General features: G+C 45.3%; 1 protein-coding gene across 2 annotated transcripts in view; it reads right to left on the bottom strand.

The window, feature by feature from the left end:
* Window positions 1-5,800, bottom strand: part of LOC113876091 (zinc finger protein 665-like) — a 29,753-nt gene extending 23,953 nt beyond the window's left edge. The window contains exon 1 of one of the 2 annotated variants that reach the window (XM_027514917.1): window positions 5,692-5,800. The gene's annotated coding sequence lies outside the window, so the exon portion shown is untranslated. The remainder of the gene's footprint in view (window positions 1-5,691) is intronic. The other variant, XM_027514916.1, reaches the window with a different exon arrangement.
* Between the last annotated feature and the right edge of the window lie 13,462 nt (window positions 5,801-19,262).

Genomic DNA, 19,262 nt, shown 5'->3' with positions numbered 1-19,262 from the left:
CGTCACAGGATTTTATGACTCTTCGCAGACTGGGCCCAGAGATCCGGACTGAGCAGGACCACCTTATAACAAGCATTCTGTGATCTTAACCTTAGTACTCCTATTTTCCCAGAGGGACTCAAACAAACTAACAAACTTTCATGGTGTCCAACAGAGTGTCCACAGAGCCCATGATGAGCCTCTAAGCCTCTTATACAAACACAAAGCATTCCAAGCCCTGATAACTCATGCATGAAGCAAAATACAAAAGAGGACACCCAAGGATCCACAGACACTAGACACCGTATTTTCATTTACAGTGAGTGATCCGGGTCAAATATGAAATCTCCAAAGACTACGAAAAAGAGGGATAATTCCAATGATGCTCATGGCCCACTGAGACCTCAGCATCTTCCAAGGACACACTCCAGATTCTCTTGGTATCTTCCCAAATGCACGTGAACCTTTCTTCACCAGCAACCCCAAGTACACAACGATACCAAAGTTGATGCAAAAAACGACCTGATACTTTCCCTGTTACTCTATGCTCCCTCCCTGTTAAAGAGCCAACAAAAGCCAGGGCTTGGAGTGGATGCTGGGGGCACCTGCTAGAACCAGCCCCTCAAGCCCAAGGCTCCCATCCTCCTGCACCCACAGGTTCCTGCGGGCTCAGCCCAGGCCACAGTTCTAACAGTGGAAATGGCTTCTCTTATGTGAATTCCACGTCCTTCTTTGCTGCTCACGTGTGGTCACGAGTTGTCAAATCAAACCTGTGCAGGCAAGTGTCAGCCTCAGCACTGCTGTCCCGGGAACACAAGCTAAGGCATTGGAACCTCAAACCATTCCATGCGGGCTCTCCAACAAACCCGCTCCCAGGTTCTCCAGCCTGAACTGAGACATTCTTTTCCAACAGATCCACACCCGCCTTGTCCCTGCAACTACACTTGGGATGGGTGCACGCTCCATTCACTGGGCTCACCTTGATGCCCCCAAGAACTGCCACAAGCCTCCTGCAGACCCCACCAGGCTCCCTCCGCTTTCCCCATTTGCCTACCTCTCCTCTCTGCATGACTGGACTAAGCAAGACTAAAGTGCACCAGGGTTTCTTGGCAAAGGGGATCACAAGAGGAGTGCCCACCAGCTACCACACAAAGGACACTGCACGTGCAGTATGGAAACCAAGAGACTGGCCCTCCTCGGAAAGTCTGCCACCACCTGGGGACACTATGGAGTCCAGGTACAAAGGCATTTGAGATGAGGAAGTCTCAAAGCAAGGGTCTCCAGGTCTCACTCTCTCCTGTTTTCCCCACCCACACCTACTTAGAAAATATTCTAGCCCTTGGGAGGGGGGAGGGCGGGCAGCGTTTCCTTCCTGCCCTGTTAGGTTTTGCATTTCTGCTCAACCTTAGTGCACTGAAATCACAATCGCTGACACTGAGCACATGAACTCCTAGAAGGCAAAGCTGCTGTCCATGATGGTGACTGGTCCCTGGATGGACAGAGCTTAGATCTGGGGGCTGCAGAGGACGAAACACAGCAGACTAAACATGGGGACATCTTAGCCCGCTGCTTGAGGACACCAGTTCTGTAGGACTTTTCAGGTTTTCTTATATTTCTTGGTTCTTCTTTTGAGTAATTACATAGTCTACGTGGGGTAAAGATCAATTACAGCTGAAATGTCCAGAACATGGGAAATATCTTCATCACCTGCCCTGTTCTCCTGGTTTTCCTTAGGGATTATTCAGCCCAACTCATAGTCCTGTCATCTAAAGACATTTCCAGTATCAGGTACTGCAGCCATGTTTGGAAGAAGAGGAACACTGCTGCTGCATCTAAGTCGCTTCAGTCTTGTCCGACTCTGTGTGATCCCTTAGACGGAAGCCCACAGACAGAAGCCCACCAGGCTACCGTCCTCGGGATTCTCCAGGCAAGAACACTGGAGTGGGTTGCCATTTCCCTCTCCAGTGCATGAAAGAGAAAAGTGAAAGTGAAGTCGCTCAGTCGTGTCCGACTCTTAGCGACCCCATGGACTGCAGCCTACCAGGCTCCTCCGTCCATGGGATTTTCCAGGCAAGAGTACTGGAGTGGGGTGCCATTGCCTTCTCCAAGTTTAAAAATACAGAATTGCAAATATATATCCACTGGTATAAAAAACATTAGAAATAGGGTCTGAGCAATGTTTTTCATCATGAATAGAGAGGCTCTGTGGGAAGGTCCCACGTCAATCCAGCCCATCCTTCCTCATTCGCAAAGAAAAGTCAAAAAGGGACCTGAGGGAAACACCTTCATATCACCTCACAGCTCACTTGTTTCACTGATCATAGAAAATGGAGAAAACAGACCATTACACTAACCAGTTAAAATAGGTGTTGTTTTTTCTTATTTTGAAAGGAAAGAATGAAGCATTTTATTTTGTTGGTTTTATCATGTTAAATGTTCTTTTATTTTCCCATTTCTCAAAGAAATGCCTTTAATTTCACAAGATCTAATGTCATACCTCCACTATTCTCTGGTAAAGAGCTGAGACCAGAAATATCCATTTGTGTGTGCACACATAAACACATACACACAATTCAAGTCTTTGGTAAAATCACAGTTGAAAATATGTCTGTTTTACTACACGATGTCCCATACATAAAACCCTCCAAGACGTATTTCTCTTTGAATTCAGAGAAAGGGAGGCGAGGTGATCTTTGCTTATTAACCTTAATTTTTTCAGTTTCCACGTTTTTAAGTATTATAATTGGAGGATAATTACTTTATAATACTTGGTTTTTGCCATAAAAGGCAATGGCACCCCACTCCAGTACTCTTGCCTGGAAAATCGCATGGATGGAGGAGCCTGGTAGGCTGCAGTCCATGGGGTCCCTGAGGGTTGGACACGACTGAGCGACTTCACTTTCACTTTTCACTTTCATGCATTGGAGAAGGAAATGGCAACCCACTCCGGTGTTCTTGCTTGGAGAATCCCAGGGACGGGGGAGCCTGGGGGGCTGCCGTCTATGGGGTCACACAGAGACAGACACGACTGAAGTGACTTAGCAGCAACATGAGTTGGACATGTATCTCCCCCATCCTGAACCACCTTCCACCTCTCTCCTAACCCGATCTCTCTGGGTTGTTCCAGAGCACTGCTTTGGGTGCCCTGCTTCGTGCATCGAACTTGCACTGATCATTCTATTTTAAAAATGGTAATATACATGTTTCTTGCTATTCTCTCAAATCATGCCACCCTCGCCTTCTCACACTGAGTCCAAAAGTCTGTTCTTTACCTCTGTGTCTCCCTTTGTTGCCCTGCATGTAGGATCGTTGGTACCATCTTTCTAAATTCCATATATAAGCAGGAATATACAGTATTCGTCTTTCTCTTCCTGACTTACTTCACTCTGTATAATAGGCTCTAGGTTCATGTACCTCATAAGAACTGATAAACAAGGTGACATTTTTGCTAAGTATGGCACAAAATAGTCTAAGATGATTTACTACTTACCAAAGAAAATTTCAAATGTACAAGACGAAGGGAAGAAAGAACCCAGGCAAGGAATGAATCGGAAAAAATTTTAAAGAAAAAATTGTGGATTAGTTTTAACCTAAAAATCTGGTGTCAAAGTTAAAAAAATACTGAGAATAATCATAATCAGAAAAGGATGATAAGAATAGAATACTGAAAACTAAAAAAGCTTATTTCTGAAGTTAAAAATGATTATAGAAACTGAATGAATTAAGACCTATTCCAAGCCATAAAAAGCACCATACATATAGAAAGGAGAAAATGTGAATCCATTAAAAAAAAAAAAAGTGTTCCTTTAAAAATGCTACCCAATAATGATACAGTGGACAAGAATCTGCCTGACAATGCAGGGGACATGGGTTCTATCCCTGCTCAGGAAGATCCCACAAGTACAAGCAACTAAGCCTGTGCACAACTACTGAGCCTGTGCTTTAGAACCTGGGAGCCACAACTCTTGAGCCCACGGAACAGAACCGAAGACAACACAGCCAAAAAAATTAAAAAAAAAAAAAAAGCTATCACAGAGTGACAGAGCCAGTCATTTTTTGCTCCAGGTGTCTTCTTCCCTGACCTCTATCTTATGATAGGACAAGGGAAGGGGTTCACTCACAACTCAGTGAATCAAGCCACTGCCCCAGGCTCAACAGGGTTTGCAAATAAAAAGTCATCTTCTGCCACAAGTAATAAAAAAAGACACAAGCCTTATAGACAAGAGTTTTGAAATTCTCAGCCTCCTCTGTATAACTAAAAAAATCATCTGTATCCAAACAACTGGCCACACCTGGATGGAGCTTACCCCTCTGTTCACCTATCTCACTCCATCTGAGTCTCCGTGTCTCTTTTTCTCCCCCTCTGCTCTCCTGCTGTTCCTGTCCTATTTCCTGCCTCACACGTGTCCTGTCTCAGGCTGCTGCAATTCGTTCCCCCTCGACATGCTCTCTTTCTCCAACCTTCCTGAGTCTTTCAAAAATCCATACCTATGTCTGCCTCTTTCTTCCCCCATTTCGGCTCCCTCTCTGCGCTCCAGATTACTCCCCTTCTCTCGCTGTGACTCTCCCTTCCTCCCCACTCTCTAGCAGGCCATGTGGCTACGCTTCCTTCTAGCCCTTTCTTCCTCTGCTCCTTAGCTCTTTATCTGCCAGCACCATGATAAAACCGGCCACCTCACATTGAGACTTGAACCCTTGTGGCGGGACCCCAACCGGATGAAAACACAACCCCGGACTCTAACCCAAGAGGCCTGGCCTCAAACCCGGCCAAAACCCAGTTAGGGACTCTACACCTCTGACGTCCCTCATCGCCCTTCGCCTCCCCGCTCCCATCACTGATACAGGGCAGTTGTCCCTATGCTGCTTTCCAGTCCCTGGAGATCTGGCTTTCTAATTTATTAATACTTCTCTATTTTACTCACTTGGCTATTTTCAAGGCTTAATCTCTTTGACTTGACTATCCCTTTGCAAGTCCCTCAGCCATTCTCAGTGTTCCCATTGGTTCTCCCTGATGCTTTTCTCCTCAGTTTCAGTTATTTCTCTCAGTCCTTCTGACTCTGCTTCTCCTGATCCTCCTGCCTCCTGAATTTACTGAGTGGGCGACAGAACGCGACGCCCCCGGACCGGAAGACCACCTTTTCCGACCGAGTTGAATTGGGCATGGAACAGCACTGGCGGTCACAAGGCTGGACCAGGTCACCTACCCTACGCGGGGTGAGGGGACGGGCTGACAGCAAAGGGGGGAGGCCTGAAGGGAAGAAGGACCGGCCTGAGGAGACGCGAGGACAGAGGGGCTGGGAGAGAAGGGGCTCAGAGCGGGGCGGGCTCTCCGGAATCCCGGGACCAGGGAGGGGGCGCGGCCTCTCCGGGAGCGGGGGCGACGGGCTCTGCCTCCAGCGGTCGAGAAGGCGACGCGGCGGGCGCGACTCCAACTCCCGAGAGAGGGCTTTACTTGGCGAGGCCAGAGGTAAAAAAGGGTTTTAAGCAGGAAAATGTCGCCAGAGGCGGTGTCTACGCGGACAGAGCGCCGAAACCGACTCAGAAACACTTCAAACCCAAACGAAAAGATAACTGGGCCGCAACGGCAGCGTCTATTCGGGGCCGAGCACCGGGTGCCAGGGTTTTCAGGTCGCTGGCAATTCGCACACCATGAGGACGAGTGAGCGGGGACGGAGGTGGGGATTGGAGGGGTGGCGAGCTCTGCAAACTTACTCTAGAAGGAAGCTTAGGCGCCGCTCGGGGATCTCGGCTCCGCGCTCTCCAACTTCCGGCTCTGTGTGAAAGGGCTTTTGGAATTAGAGCCGCGGCTTCCGACCGGGGGCGGGGCGAGCACCAGCTGTGCAGAGTTCGTGGGAGGGGCGGGCCGCGGAGGGGGGCGGGGCCTGTTACCTTGAGAGCACTAAGTTACCTTCTGTAACAGTGCTCAGGTAAAAGCTTCAAGTTTTGTCGGAAGCCAAGATACTTCCTCTTAAGACTAAAAGGGTTTATTTTCAATAAAAAGCTGTTTTTCACAGTATGGTGTGCTCAGATCCTGCTAGTGAGGCTGAAGCAATTCAGGGATCTCGGAACTTGGGCAGTTCGAATAAACAAGAATGGGACTAGTCTCTGTATTACAAATACAAAACTCTCCCTGGGTAGAAATGGGCTATTCCCTACTGACGCCCTACAAACCAGCAAACTCAGCATAGTGCTGAGTTCAACCAACTGAGGGTCAGCACTTGGGTGTCTGAGATGGAGGACTTAAGGGATGTGATCATTTGGGTCACTAACCACAGCCTTAAAATGAGCAAGACACTTTAAATGATTATAAACTGCGTTATTGTTTATTTTATCCAACGGGTTTTAATTATTTCCCTTTCTAAACCCAACTCTTTAAACAGTGACATAAAGGGGGTTGTATAAGCAACTCTTACAATGACAAATATCATTGTGTAAGGTTAAGCTACAGAGAAAAATTAACTGATACATATACTGTGAAACGATTATCACAGTAAGTTTACCTAGCATCCATAATTTCGTATAGATAACTTAAAAAGAGACAGCAAAATAGGAGAAAAAAGCATTTTTTTTTCTTTTGATGAGAACTGCATTAAAATACTGTATTCTGTATTTTGGAGGAAGTGCTTAGTCACGCAGCTGTGTCAGATTCTTTGCGACCCCATGGACCATAGCCTGCCAGGCGCCTCTGTCCGTGGGACTCTCCAGGCAAGAATACTTGAGTGGGTTGCCAGGCCCTCCTCCAGGGGATCTTCCCAACCCAGGGATCGAACCCATGTCTTGTGCATTGCAGGCGAATTCTTTACTGTCTGAGCCACCAGGGAAGCCTAACTGTTAAGTATCTTTCCCAAAAACTTGTTTAGGAAATTACACTAAATAATACCCATAATGTAATTTCAAGTTGATTATATATTCAGTGTGAACATAATTAGAATCTTTCACTTGCTATTTGCAAGTTCTAATATATTTTAGGTCTTTATTTTCTAAAGCTATGACAAATCTCTACAGCATATTAAAAAGGAGAGACATTACTTTGTCCACAAAGGTCTGTATAGTAAAGGTATGGGCCAGTAGTCATGTATGGATATGAGAGCTGGACCATAAAGAAGGCTGAGTGGTAAAGATTTGATGCATTTGAACCGTGGTGTTGGAGAAGACTCTTGAGAGTCCGTTGGACTGCAAGGAGATCAAACCAATCAATGCTAAAGGAGATCAATCCTGAATATTCACTGAAAGGGTTGATGTTGAAGCTGAAGCTCCAATACACTGAGAAATCAGACAAGGTCTCTGTGAGGAAGAAACACGTAGGATTGGTAAGGTGGGAAATGGAAGAGTGTTGCAAGCAGAGAGAACAGCCTGAGTGCCAGCTCTGAGGCAGGAAGATATTTACTGAACAGAAAGTCAGCCAGTGTGAGTGGCACACAGCGAATGTACATGGGGTTATGCCAGGCAGAGGCTAATTTATGCAAAATCTATGGATTTAGGACTTGATTCCAAAAGCTACAGGAAGTCACTGAAGAATCAGCAAGAGGAAAGTTAGATGCTTAGATCTGTTTTTCAGAGCTCAATCTGCTGTGGGCAGAAGTTGTTGTTTACCTGCTTACTCATGCCAGACTCTTTGCAACCCCCCTGACGGCAGCCCCGCCAGCTGCTCTATCCATGGAATTCTTCAGGCAAGAATATTGGAGTGGGTTCCCATTCTCTTCTTTCATTTTACTTCTTCATTCAGTAACTGTCAACATTCTATTTCTTTTTCAAAGCGTATTTATTTTGCTTATGTTGGGTCTTCGTTGCTGTGAGTGGGCTTTCTCTAGTTACAGCTGCAGTGCAGGGGCTTCTCATTGCAGTGGCTTCTCTTATTTAGGAGCACACACTCTAGAGTGTGGGGGCTCCTGGGCTCTAGAGCACAGGCTCAGTAGTTGTGGCCCATGGGCTTAGTTGCTCTGAAGCATCTTCCCGGGCCTGGGATGGAACCCGTGCACCCTACATTGGCAGGCACATTGTTAGTCACTGTACTACCAGGAATGCCTCAACATTATCTTACTCTAGTTTCAAAAAAATAAAAAGTAATACAAGCACAAAAAAACATACAGAAGATTTCTTCCAATCTTTATAAAATACCTGTATTTAAAAATATGTGAAAAAAAAATATGTGGCCCTCCCTATGGGTAAGTGGTAAAGGATCCACTGGGCAATGCAAGAGATGTGGGTTGTTGCCCTGTCTGAGTTCCCACATGCTGGGGGGCAACTAAGCCCGTGAGTCTCAATTCCTGAGCCAGAGATCTAGAGCCCAGGAAGTGAAACTACTGAAACCAGTGGGCTCTAGAGCCTGGGCTGCAAGACAAGAGAAGCCACCACAATGAGAAGTGTGTGCACTGTACCAGAGAGTGGCCACCACTCGTCAGAACTAGGGAAAAGACACTGAAGCAATAAAGATACAGTATACAAAATAAATATATTTTAAAAATCATAATGTGATTTTTATCATTAATTTTAGGTGTATACTTATTAACAAAATCCAAAATTTATCATTTTATTCCATTAGGAAAATACTGAATCAAGATTAATAAAGTTGGAGAATTCCCTCATGGTCCAGTGGTTAAGATCCCTCACTTCCACTGCAGGGTTTCAGGTTCGATCCCTACTCAGCAAACTAAGACCCTGGAGAATGCATCATGTGGTCAAAAGAGAAAGAAAAAAAACTTGGTAAGCCTGATTTCACAGTTTAAATTAGATGGTGTAATGGAACACTCCCTAGCCCTGACATCTCTTTCTGAACGTTCCATTCCATTCCCAAATACTTAAGTTTTTAGGAGGTGCTCATTTAGTTTTAAATGTACTATAAAAAGTGAGAACTGATTTGCACTCATTGGCCTCTTTTGCAGATTTAACGTGTACTGTACATATTAATACCTGAGGTCCACATACAGCTTCTTTACCCTGGTTGACAGAGCGCAGACAGCACATCAAGATGGGCCCTAAACAGTCCCTGCTGCCCAAAAGCACCGAGACCCCGTCTCGAACCCGTGCGTGAGAAGCCCTGTCCAGGGTGGTGCTCAGGGGAGCCTCCTCACAAGCTCCGCGTCACCGGGTCATGGGGAGACGGGATCTAAGTGGAGACGACAGGCCCTGAAGGAAGGCCCCGGGTGAGTGTGCGTGTACAGGAGTCAGACAGGACACTCGAGAGTCAGACATGATTAGCGATCCTGAGAAGGGCATTTCAGGAAGGCAGTGTGAGAATCCACTGAGACTATGATCCTACCTGAGAAAGAGCCATGCCTGACTCCTATTCTTTCTTCTTCTGGGCCTCTTCGTCCATGAGTCTCCACAGTTCTACCATGAAAGTTGAAAACATGCTGCTTAATGCTTAGAGTCAACACCACCCTTTCTGAGCCCCAACCACACACACAGGGAAGCCCTCACCCTGTGGAACAGACAGTCCTCTGTGGCCACTGTCTAAGGAGGGATTCAGGACAGTCAAGTACCGCAGAGTGACCAACAGGGGCCTTTCCCACACTTTCCTTGGCCACACTCCCCTCCTGCTGAGGCCTCATGCACACAGCAGCAGGGGGCACCTCTGCTGACCCCAGGATCCCATTCAGGTCACACAGCAGGCCCTGGTCCAGCCCCAGTCGCAGCAGAGCGCCCTCCCCTCCCCCAGGGCCTGATCTCAGTCTCAAAAGTAGAGGCTAAGAGCTGTCGTGCACAATGCAGGATCCAGATCAGAATCATCTGTGGCTCTGTGCACATTCCTGGGGCAAGGCCCCACACGAGATCCTCAGGAGCATGTCTGATGGGGGAGAACCGACTAACCAAAGGAGTATGTGTATACACACCATACACCCTGTGAGCATGTGACACATGTGTACACTGTGAAACATTTTTCACAATCCATGAACCAACACATACATCACCTCCAAATTCCCATGTTCTGTGTGTGGTGACAACACTGACGAGGTACTCTCCTGACAAATTCCCGGCAGGCAGTAACAGAACAGGATTAACTACGGTCAGCATGGTGCACATACCTCCCCAGGACACACTCATTTCACAACTCAAAGTCTGTACCTTTTGTCCAACATCTCCCCATCTTCCCCACCTCCCAGCCCCAGATGACCACCATCCTACCCTCTGGGACTAGTGAGTTTCATTTGTTTTTACATTCCATATAATGGAAGGATATATAATACCAGTCTTTCCCTGTCTGTCTTAATTCACTAACTATAATATTCTCTACATTTATCCAAGTTGTCCCAAGTGAGACAAATCTCCAGAATTGTTTACAAGAAAGTCACTATTGAATGAACAAATCTTTATCCCAAGCTACAAAAATAATTAAATGTAAAGAAAGCAGAAAGCCAGGAGTAAAACCATCACAAAGAACACGTTTGAAGTTCCTTGAAAGGGCATCAGGTAGTAAGAGTCAGTCAGTTCTTTCCCCATTTCTTCTCTCACATAACCTCTACTCCTCACCAGGAATAGGGAAGGGGGTGACCCACACCTGAGAGAATCTGCTGCAGCCCACACCTCAACAGGCTCTACACATGTATGCTCTTTTAATACAAATAATTACAAAATACACATGCGTCACAGACAGAAATTTTGCAATTGTCATTCTTATCTATACAATTTAAAGAAGCAAGATTTGCGTTAGATTTTAAAGCCAAAAATCAATGTATAATGACTTAATGATTTTTACCCAACTGATTCAGCACTCTTCTGGATCTAGCCCCCACCATCACCTGCACACTAGCTGTTTCCACTCCATTTGGCTGATCTGTTTCCCTACTTCTTTCTATGTCTCCCTTTCTCTGCTCTCCTGCTGTGCCCGTCCTCCTCACTACTTCTTCCCCGCCTCCCATTCCGCCTCTCCTTGCCAACTGTTTGCCTTTGAAAGGTTGTTGTTCAATCACGCGAATACACTAGGATTCTTGGCCCCCAGAGGAGAAGAATTCAATCCGGAGCCAGAGATGAGGCTTGATCGCTCAGAGCTTTTGTGTAATAAAGTTTTATTAAAGTATAAAGGAGATAGAGAAAGCTTCTGACATAGGCATCAGAAGGGGGCAGAAAGAGAAACCCCTTGCTAGTCTTTAGCTGGATGTTATATAGTCACTAGCAGTCTGTTAATGAAAGAAAGAAATGTCTTAAAATTCAGAATGGCACCAGGCCCCTCACCCATAAGATGCATTTTGGGATAATCTTGGCACCAAATGGTTTATCCTGGGCCATAAAATGATTAACTTGAATCTTGAAGAAGGGCAGACCACCATACAAATAGTTTCATTTACATAGATTAGGAGAACAATATCCATACTGGTTTGTCAAGTAGGTTCTGGGCCAAGAGGCGGAACCGACTTGGAGACAGAGTTTGGGGTAAAGGCATAGTACATTAGCATAGCTTAAGACAAACATTTCCATAAGAAAAAGGCATTGGTTATCTCTAGGCTCGAGAATAGCTAACTTCAGGTGAAACCGGGTGTCATTATGGCAACACAGTATTTTAAGAGAAACCTCCCTTTAAATTTGTATAGAGAAGGAAAAAATATTGCTAGTTTATTTCCTCCTGCCGCTTAAGAGAGATAAAAATGTCTGACACTTGCAGGCTATTTCCTCTATTTGGAGACCCCTGGCCTTCCTGCCTGTTACCCTCTCATTCCCCCCTTTTCTTTTAGGAGAATTATGTTGCCTAGGGAAAAGGGATGTCGTTCTCTTTCCATAACTACTTCCGAGCTGACAAGGGGCGTTGTCCCTAAATTGGTGAGGCAACATATTCTCCTAATCCTCATATTGAGGATATCTGATCCAGGGGCCCCAAATAGTAGCTGGAGGAAGCTACAGTAGTAGCGGGAGTTTGAGCAACCATTTGTAACTTAAAAGCTTTCATGCGGCTAGAAACAAATCCAGTTATACAATTACAGATGCAGGGAGCAAACAGCAAGAACAAAACAACCAGAATTATTGTAATTAAGATAGTTGTCCACCATGGGGAACTAGTTAACGTTTTCCAAAGTGAAGCAATTGAGGCTTCAGGAGTGTCCATGGCCCTAATCATCTTGTTCATGTGGTTAGTAAAATGAGTAACATTCGTGTTCATATCAGGTATATATGTACAGCATTGGGTATGAATAATGGCACACGTTCCTCCTTGTGCAGCTGTCAGAATATCTAGAGCCAATCTGTTTTGTAAAACCACCTTTCTAATTTGTGCTTGTTCAGCATTAAGAGCTGAAATAGCCTTTTGAGAATCTTGTAATGCCTGTTGAGTAAAATTAGTCAAAGCATCCACTCGTAACATAACATCTGTAGTTCCCAAAGAGGGAACAAACGCTGCAGCCAAATAATCATACCAATAAAATACAGACCTTGCCCACCGAGTTCTAAGGTGGGGTAAATTAGCAGGCTTTTCTGGAAGCTCTGAAAATATAAAGCCGTGAGTAAAGGCTAGACCCAGGGTGCATCTCCCTATCCAACCAGGGGGGAGCCATGCCCATAGGTAAGAGCCACATATCCAGTAAGTCCCGTTTGGAGCAAGCCAGCGCGACTGAGATATCCAGTCCCAATTCGTGCCTGGCCAGACAAAGGGAGAACCTGAACTGGGATTGGAAAACACGGGAATGATTACATTGCATGTTTCCTGAGACAAATATCCCATTTGTTTCCAATCATTGTAATTAAGTTGTTGGCTAACTTTTGGGGACGACTCTGTTTGTTCCCAGCATATAGAGGCAGTAGATATTAAACGTCCTTTTTCAGGAGTTAGCCATGTAACCTCATCCCATATTTGATAAACGTCAGGTAAAAAGCCATTAGATCTAGACCTATTTACCTTATATGTAGCAAAATAGTCATTGAACCGAGACAATGTATAATCAAAATTAAAAGTCACATTATGTCCATAGTTAGAGTACAAAGTGTTGCACCAGTCCATTTTAGGGTTGGTAGATGTCATCAGATGACAAAGAGGCATCGCATGTGATTGTTGTCGAAGGTATTCACAGACTTGGAGAAAGTCTTTTCCTTGAAGTGGGGATGTCCACCACGGGAAGCCTTCCACTGACGAAGAGGGGAGCGCTCCGCAGACCCAGCAGTTAGACCGATTGTAGAATGCAGCATAGGAGTGAGCCCAGGACAGGAAGACATTGTCTTGAGGATCCAACGGCAGACTCAGGATATTTGGAGTCAGCAGAAGTAAGCTCACATAGGTTATCAGGCCCATCTAAAAGGTACAAAGTCAGAGCATAGAAAGTAAAGACATAAAATGAAGTCACTTAATTTTGGTCAGGGTGCCACCTCTTAACTCGAGTATGATGTACCCACGAATCAATTCCTGGCACTTTGACAGCTGTGGGAGAAGAAAGAATAACCTGGTAAGGACCTTCCCAGAGAGGTTCGAGGGATGGCCCCCCAGATCCCACTGTTTTTATGAGGACCTCAGTTCCTGGCTCAAATAGAGGCCTGCTTGACTCGGAGGCTGGGTCAGGAGTCTTCTCCCGGAGTTCTGTTAATGTCTGTTGAAAAGCTCAGAGCTGAGTTACATAATTAGTTAATTCCAAGGCTTCAGGGTCTATAACAATGTCTGTGCGTAAGAAAGGCCTTCCATAAATACATTCAAAGGGGGACAGTCCCTCTTTTTGGGAGTAGTTCGAGCCCTCATTAAAGCTATGGGTAGGACTTTAATCCATTTGTCCTGCGTCTCTTGAGTTAATTTGCGCAGATGCCTTTTGATAATGTCATTAGCTTTTTCAACCTTTCCTGAGGATTGGGGTCTCCAGGAACAGTGTAAGCGATATTCTATTCCTAGAGCTTTAGATACCCCCTGAGTTACAGCAGCTTTAAAGGCGGAGCCATTGTCACTCTGAAGGCTCCGTGGCAGCCCAAACCTGGGGATAATTTCATGAATTAAAATCTTTATAACCTCCTTAGCCTGTTCACTACGACAGGGAAAAGCCTCAATCCATCCAGTAAAGGTATCTACCCAAACTTGTAAGCAAGAATATCCATTAGGCTTTTGGCATATGAGTAAAATCAATTTCCCAATCCTCTCCAGGATACTTCCCACTTCGTTGTAATCCAGATTTTGCTAGCTTTTCAGTCTTTGGGTTATTTTTTTGACAAATCTCACACCTTTTGATAATATTCTTTAAAGTTTTTATTACATTTTTACCTTCAAACAAACGAGAAACCATTTGGTAAGTACTCTCAGCACCCAAATGAAAACTCTGATGTAAACCCTTAAGAATTTTCCACTGAGCATTTTCAGGAATTATTAATCGTCCATCTTCGACTGTAACCATCCTTTATCAGTAATCTTTGCTCCTCGTTTCTCATATCTTTCTAATTCTTCTTCAGTATATTGTGGTCTTTCCTGTTCCACAGGACCTGTCCAGATCAAAGGCGTCTGTAGTGAAGGGGTTTCGTGAAGTGCCGCTTTTCTGGCTTGACAGTCAGCCAGATGATTACCTTCGGCTATTTTACTCCCATCCCTGCTGTGCCCTTTGCAGTGCATAACAGCTACTTCTTTAGGACAATATATAGCAGTTAAAAGTCTCTCGATCTCTCTGAAATGTTTAATAGGTTCTCCTGTTGCTGTTTTAAAGTGTCTCTCTTTCCATATTGCAGCATGAGCATGTAAAGTCAAATAAGCGTACTTAGAATCTGTATAGATATTTACCCGCTGCCCTTTGCTTAACTCTAGAGCTCGGGTCAGGGCCACAAGCTCCGCTAACTGAGCACTAGTTTCCTGGGGGAGAGATTTTGCTTCTAAAACCTGTTCAGCAGTCACCACAGCGTAACCTGCTTTACGCTTTCCATCCTGAACAAAAGAACTGCCGTCTGTAAATATTTCCATGTCAGGATTGTCTAATGGGATATCTTTAGATCCTCCCGAGCTGCATAGTTTAAAGTTAGGAATTGAGAACAATCGTGATCAGGTATTTCATTTTCCTTCTCAGGAAGGAAAGTGGCAGGATTTAAATTTCCACAAACTTTAAGCTTAGTTACTGGTCCTTCTAACAACAATGACTGATACTTAAGAAGCCTACTGTCTGTCATCCAAATATTAACCTTAGAATTTAAGATTCCACTCACATCATGAGAAGTCAGTACAGTAAGGTTTCGTCCATTAATTATTTTTAAAGCTTCAGGTGCTAATAAAGCCGCTGCCCCAATTACTCTTAGGCAGTGGGGCCACCCACGTGAAACTACATCTAATTCTCTGCTTAGATAAGCAATAGGTTGTTGGTGAGGCCCTCGGGGTTGTGTCAAAACTCCCAATGCCACACCTTTTCTTTCAGTGACAAACAAATTAAATTCTGACCCTGTGGGCAAGCTCAGAGCTGGAGCTTGCAGGAGAGCAGTCTGAAGAACCTTAAAAGCCTTTTGAGTTTCTGGAGACCAAACCAGTTTGTTGGTTTGGGCCTGCTGAGTTTCAGCTATAAGTTTATATAAAGGCCAGGCAAGTTCCCCATAACCCGGAATCCAAATGCAACAGTAACCTGTGATTCCCCAAAATCCTCTCAATTGTCTTAAAGTCATAGGTAGGGGGTGATTTAGTATAGGTTTAATTCTCTCAGGGCCTAGTCCCTTCTGATATGATTAGGCCCAGATATCTAACCGATTGTTGACAAAGCTGAGCCTTTTCTCTTGATGCCTTGTAACCACAGCCTGCCATAAAGTTTAAGAAATCTTCTGAGGCTCGCGAACAAGCTTCCTCTGTCTCAGCACAGAGCAAAATATCATCTACATATTGTAACACCACTGCTTCAGAGCTATTAAAGTTTTGTAAATCCCATGACAAACTTTGTCCGAATAAGTGAGGACTGTCACGAAATCCCTGGGGCAAAACTGTCCAAGTTAACTGAGAAGCTGGCTGCGTAGGGTCTTCAAAGGCAAATAGGAATTGACTTTCTTCCGCCAAAGGCACTGAATAGAAGGCATCCTTTAAATCAATTACTGAGAAATATTTGGCCCGTTCAGGAATTTCAGACAATAGAGTATAAGGATTAGGCACCACGGGGTGTAAAGGAACTACAGCTTCATTTATTATTCGTAAATCTTGAACTAGTCTCCATTTACCGTTTGATTTCTTTATACCCAAAATAGGAGTGTTGCAAGGACTGTTACAGGGAATTAATAGTCCCTGTTCTTTTAAATTTTAGATGATGGGTTTTAACCCTTCTTTAACTTCAGGTTTCAGTGGATACTGCTTCTTATGTGGAAATACGTGTGGGTCTTTGAGCTTAAAAACTACAGGAATAGCATTTTGTGCTTGACCCACAGATTTTCCATCAGCCCATACTCTAGGATTTACATTTTGTTCAACTAAAGGGAGAGAAAGGGAGGGCTCCATATTCATGAAAACAGAGGCATGGACCTTGCTCAGTATATCCCTCCCAAAAGGGGTGAGGGAGATTCTGGCACAATCAGAAACTCGTGTGAAAACAGCACAGAATCCCAGTTGCAAGATAAAGAATAACTGAAATAATACCTTTTGGCTCGTCCAGACAGTCCCATTATGGAAGCGGATCGGGAAGAAAGTGGGCCAGGGGCTTCAGTAAGCACAGAATAAGTTGCCCCAGTATCTAAAAGGAAATCGACGGATTGGCCCCCCACAACTATTAATACCCGGGGTTCCTCAGGTGTAATTAGGACGGGAGCTTGTGTGCGGACCCCCGGGCACCTTCAGTCCTGATTGTCTTGAGAGTCCGACCCTGGAGACCTAGGCTTCTGAGGGCAGTCTCTCTTCCAGTGTGGTCCTTTGCAGACCGGACATGGAGCCGGGGGCGGCTTACATGCCTGAGGGCAATCCCGCTTGAGGTGCCCCTCCTTTCCACAGCAGTAGCAAGCCCATCCCTTTTCACCTGGGCCCCTCTGGGCATTTTTCTCAGGCTGTTTAAGAACGTTTTTCATAGCCAGGGCGAAGGCTTCCGCCTTTTCCTTTGTCTTTTTTTGCCTTTCTTTTCCTCGTATTCCCTACCATAATAGACTGTCTGAGTCAGTTGTAACAGAGTATCTAAAGACTGATTTGGTCCATACGCCTGTTTTAATAGCTTACGGCGGATATCTGGAGCCGACTGAGTGAGAAATCTATCCTTTAAGATCACTTTCCCCTCTTCACTTTCGGGATCAATCTCAGTGAATCTGCGAAGGCCTTCTCTCAGTCTATCTAGGAATTTACCAGGAGCTTCTTTCTCCTCCTGTTCTATATCTGCCAATTTGTCATAGTTTAAAGGCTTAGAACGCGCCTGCCTAAGTCCTCAAGAATACATCTAACAAAATGACTGATCCCATCTTCCTTTAGCTGTGTTGTAGTCCCAGTCTGGTTCTATAGTTGGGACTGCCTGATTCCCAGTGGGGAGGGCCGCTGTCTCATTCTCCCTCTTCCCTACTGATTCATTACCAAGCCATTCATCTCCATAAGCAACCGCTTTTCCCAAAACTCGAGTCTTTGACTCAGGAGTCAGCGTTTGTCCCAAGATATACATCACATCCTTCCAAGTGAGGTCATAAAGCAGAGTAACACCTTTAAAAGCTCTAATATATTTTTCTGGGTCCTCTAAATAGTCTCCCAGATCCTCCTTGATTCTTTGTATTTCTTGATAAGAAAAAGGCTTATTAACTCTCATGGACTGATTATTTCTCCCGGTGGGTGTTTCATAAAGAGGCAACAGCTTGTGTGGCTGTTCCTCAGTCTCTCTGGCTGCTCTGTGCATATGATCCCAGGGATAGATTGGAGAAACCTGTTTTTTCCTCTTCTCTTTGTCTCCTGTCCTCCATCTCATCGCTTACTTCGATGGTCTGAGTTTCTACTGAAACCAGAGTAGTCTGAGGTCGTACTGAGACAGGAGTTGTTTGGACCTCCATGTGGGCAGTTTGAATCCCAGTTTGGAGTCCCAGGTACGGGGGCAAAGTAAGAGGATAGCGGGGAGCTGAAGGTTTCACACCCAAATCTATACCCTTAGGACATAAGTCTGGCATATTTCGCAGAGAGAAAAAGGGCAACACATATGCTACTTCTACCCATTTCCCTTGTTCCTTACAGAACCGGTCTAATTGTAGAACGGTATTATACTTAAGAGACCCTCCAACTGGCCACCGTTCGCCGTCCTCCAATGGATACCGTGGCCATGCAGTATCACATAGGAAGACCAGGTGTGTCTTCTTTAAGCCCTGGGGATCAAATCTATCCCAGTTTTTCAGGATACAGTTCAAAGGAGTGAGGCTGGAATTGTTAGCTCCCATCTGTAAGAGAGAAAAAAAAGCGACCAGCGCCATTTTTTCTACCGGAGGCGTCCCTCCCTGCTCTAGATGGGGGGTGTAGACAGACGTTACACCAAAAGCTTTTCCTTCCTGGTCGGACTTAGTCTGTCCCTTACCGACGCAGGGCGCTGTACTCATCCGTCCCGGTTCTACCACCGAGATGGGGTGGGGATGTACCAGGGGTAGACTTGATAGCATCCCTACTTGACGTCCAGCTCTTCACCCTTAACCTTGCTTGCCTCTGATGTCACCCGGGGTGAATCAGAGTAACCTTCCGGAATGCCTCCTAAGCTAAGACCGCTGTAGGAAACATTCGTCACCTGAGTGCCTGTGCACGACCCTGAGTATTTCCTGACCACAATAAGACCGATGCGAACATAAAACTGAGATGTTCTTTCCAAGCATCACCACACCAGTATAACAGCCTCCTCTGATCCACTAAAAGCCGGCATTACCAAAGGAAAAAAAAACCCATCGCAGTCCCAATCTGAGTAACCTTTAACCTCAGAGATGTTCTGGGAGCTAGAGCTCCATCTAGCTTCCGAACTTTCGATTCCTAGCGAGGCTAGACACTTTCTTGACTACCAATCCAAGTTTGGGACCTAAGCCACAGTACACAGTAACAGTATAGATCACAAGTCCCTTGAAAGTCTATGATCCGATAGATTAGGTTAGTACTTCTAATTCCCAAGGAGTTATGAAATGGTCAAAGAGACCGAAAAGTTTGACCGAGAAAGGAGAGTTTGGTCCACACGCTTTGCCCATTTCTGGTCGGTTCCCGAAGGAGACATTGGGTGCCTCTTGGCATTGGCAGGTCGGTATAACGCCCCGACAGGTTTCTGTCATAAGCCGTTATGAGATCACCGTGGAACCGCAGAGCAGGGCTCCTTACTTGTTTCACGCAGGGCATGCCATTCATTCACACAAGCACACGGTTGAGTTAGTAAAGCACAGCAGAAAACGTGTTCGCTAAGAGAACAAAGAACTAAAGCTCCAAGCTTCCTTACCTTGTCCTGAAGGATCCGGAC

Source organism: Bos indicus x Bos taurus, chromosome 18 (genome assembly GCF_003369695.1).
Source record: "Bos indicus x Bos taurus breed Angus x Brahman F1 hybrid chromosome 18, Bos_hybrid_MaternalHap_v2.0, whole genome shotgun sequence".
NCBI lineage: Eukaryota > Metazoa > Chordata > Mammalia > Artiodactyla > Bovidae > Bos > Bos indicus x Bos taurus.
Note: the sequence above shows the minus strand (reverse complement) of the source record. Positions and strands in the feature narration are given on the sequence as shown.